The sequence below is a fragment of the Macadamia integrifolia genome, chromosome 10 (assembly GCF_013358625.1).
Source record: "Macadamia integrifolia cultivar HAES 741 chromosome 10, SCU_Mint_v3, whole genome shotgun sequence".
NCBI lineage: Eukaryota > Viridiplantae > Streptophyta > Magnoliopsida > Proteales > Proteaceae > Macadamia > Macadamia integrifolia.
The window spans coordinates 30,923,373-30,926,640 of NC_056566.1; the positions used below are offsets into that span (position 1 = coordinate 30,923,373).

Sequence of the window (3,268 nt, forward strand, 5' to 3'; positions counted from 1 at the left end):
CGGTGCGAATCGGGTAGGATTTGGTGAACCTAACATAATTGAGCGGGGTTAGTACTTCACCATTTTGGAATCAAAATTAACGAGATCCGATGACAAAATCATGTTTAGAACGTTAAAAGAAGGTCACACGTCCGATTTGGGTCCAATCGGACGTAAGAATCACCTTCGGGGCCACACAGGTGGGTCAGACAGGTGGGCTGTCTGGCCCACCGGTCCTACCCACCGGTTTGGACCAGCGGGTAGGGGCCCACCGGTTGGCCTACCGGTTGGGCCCGCCGGTTGTGCCTGAAGGCCCTGCCCTCTCAGGTGGGTGCTCACAGGCGGGCCAGATGGCCCACCGGTTCCACCAACCGGTCTTGGCGGGAAACCTGCTGTTTCTTCCCAACTTCCTCCATTCTTTGCGGATTCAAATGGGGATTTTCCCAACCCATTCTTCACACCTTCAAGGTCTTATAGGATGGTTCTAACCTAGATCTAGGTTAGATTCAAGGGATGGGAAACCATCTTACCTTCTTTACTCAAGAACAACTTCAAACCCTCCAAATCACTTCAAACCCACAATGCTTCTTCCACCTTGTCAATACCTCTTCAAATCCTTCAAGATCAACACATAAATCTATTAAACCTTAGATTCATCATTTCAAAGGGGATTTACAAGATCTCAAGAAACCCTACTCGAATCAAGGGTTTAAGCTTGGGTATGGTGAATGTTTAAGGAACCCGACTTTGCTTACCTCCAAATGTAGATCTAGAGTTGAAGGTCACTCTTCCGACGCCGAAATGGGAAGATCAAGCTTCGGCGCCGCTGTAATCCTCCTCTTCTTCTTCTTCCTTCTCTTCCCTTCTTCTTCCCTTTCTTTTCTCTCTCCTCTTTACTATCCTCACCAACGTACGGGTGTCATAAATGAAAAGAAAAGAAAATCCTAAATGCTATATATATACTTCCTAAATAACTGAATAGTGCACATGGATGAGTCACTCAGGTGGGTGGGTGCACTGTCCGCCCACCTGAGGGCCAAAACTTGGGATTTTGACAGAGTTCGGGCCTGGCGCGAACCCCACCCTAGCGTACGATGTAGTATACGTATATACCTTAAAATACGGCTATAATACCTGCTTTATCCGTACATGGCCTTATGGTAGGTGCATGTACATGGCTTGGGCACTCCCGTCTCTTCTGGCACGGGCTCAGACTTGTCGGGCCAGCCAGTGTTTAAGGTCACCCTTGTCATCATAGCCCATAAGGAACCCGCTCTAACTCCCTCTGGTTCGGTCCCTGCATTGTTAAATCGGTTCAACCGCAAAATCAGACCGGGTTTAAGAAGTAGGGTATTACAACACATCTCAACCAAATTGACTGATGATGGCTCTCTAGGAACAATAGCCTCAATCCTCTTGATTAGGCTATCCAAATGGGCTTCCTTGGCTACTATCCCATCCATAAAATATCCTTTCCCTCTTATGGTTCTGTCACTCTCTTGGGTTGGTTCACACTCACGGGTTTTATCAGCTAAGTCAAGTAAGAATTCCCCTGCCTTTTCTTCATCTGTAAAGGATGTGAATCCCTCAAGACACATAGACTCTATCATTTGTTTAGTTGGGTAATCAATACCCTTATAAATTATTTGGCATAAATGCCATAAGTCTAGGCCATGGTGAGGGCATTCTTGGAGTAGATCCTTGAATCTCTCCATAAGTTTGGAAAATGACTCACTAGGTTTTTACCTAAACTGAAGGATATCACTTCTAAGCTTATTGGTCTTGTGAGTTGGGAAAAACTTCTTAAGGAAGACAACTGTGAACTGTTCCCATGAGGTTATGGAATTTGTGGGTAACCCATACAACCACTTCTTAGCTTGGTCGTTCAATGCAAACGTGATGATTCTAAGCTTAACAACATCATCAGAAAGCTGTTGGATCTTAATTAAAACACATACCTCTTCAAATTCCATTAGAAATAGGTATGCATCCTCAGAGGTCAGCCAATGAAAGTGGGGCAACATAGTGATGTATGGAGATTTGAGCTCAAAATTATTGCCCTGGGCTTGTGGTGGAACTATGCAGGAAAGTTGGGCTGCTCTAATAGGGTAGAACCTATTTTTCAGAGATTTAGGTGGATGGTTTTACTGTTGGTCTCCCATATAGAAGGGTTTTAAAGAGAGCAAACGTATAGGGTCACTACTTGTTGGATCTCTTCTTTCTAACCGATTCTTAGTATTACGTACCCACTTAATACTCATGCAATAGAAAACTACTTACAACTAGAGTAAGACAAGCACAAAAGAATGGAAAGAAAAACCCTTATTTTTAATGAATTTTTTTTTTTGATTTTTTTTTTTTTTTGGCTTTTTGGGAGCTTACCGGCAGGGATTCGGGGTTGCTCAGGGTTAATTCTTGAGGTACTGCTATAGGGCAAAACATGCCTTTATCATACTGTGAGGCATGGCGACCTCCACTGATATAACTATTATTGCAAGTTGTTCTTCTCAGGAATTCAATAAAAGAAAAAGAAAAACAAAACAAAGCAAATAAAACACTCCGATTTACAAAAAGAAAGCAAAAAATAATATGGAACTGTCTCCCTGGCAATGACGTCAAAAACTTGTTTGAAATTTAAAATGTAACTGCAAGCATGTGGATTAGTGTAGCTACAGGTCGAACACAGGGAGATCAACCACTTTATTTATTTATTTATTTATTTTTGCTTCTTTTAATAATGCGAAAGTGAACCGATTAATGGTTGTAATCTAATTCTAACTACCGTTCTAAACATATGTATTTAAAATAGCATCCTAACCATTCGTCATCTCAGAATTTAAATACGCAAGTCACGCAATTAAAATTAAATAAATAAATAATAGAAAATAAACACCCCACGCAATTAAAAAGCAATGAAGAAAAAAAATACAGAAATAAAAATAAAGTAAAAGAAAGGGGATAAAGCTATAGAGAGGCTCACAACTAGGTTTCTCTACTTAGCTCGAGGGATGCATCATAATATGAGCTTCCCTACTTGACCAGAGAGTCACTCTTACAAGGATTACTCTACTTGGCTTTAGAGAAAGGGAGACAATTAAAATAAAAATAATAAAATGATGGTTCTATGGCTAGGAGGGGCAAAGCCAACACATACACTAGCCATGAACCTTGGGGGAAAGGGAAAGCAATAACGTAATGACTGAAATTAAAATCCTAAATTAAGAAAGAAAGGGTAGTCAGAAGAGGGAATGAGAGAGGGGTGAGAAGACTACTGAAGGAGCCTACTTAC

The 3,268-nt window shown here is 41.4% G+C and overlaps 1 non-coding gene across 1 annotated transcript; it reads left to right on the plus strand.

Moving 5' to 3' along the window:
• The first annotated feature begins 1,647 nt into the window (after window positions 1–1,647).
• Window positions 1,648–1,754, plus strand: LOC122092580. Its single transcript, XR_006144233.1, has one exon. It is a non-coding gene; the product is annotated as a small nucleolar RNA R71 (small nucleolar RNA).
• The last annotated feature ends 1,514 nt before the right edge of the window (window positions 1,755–3,268 follow it).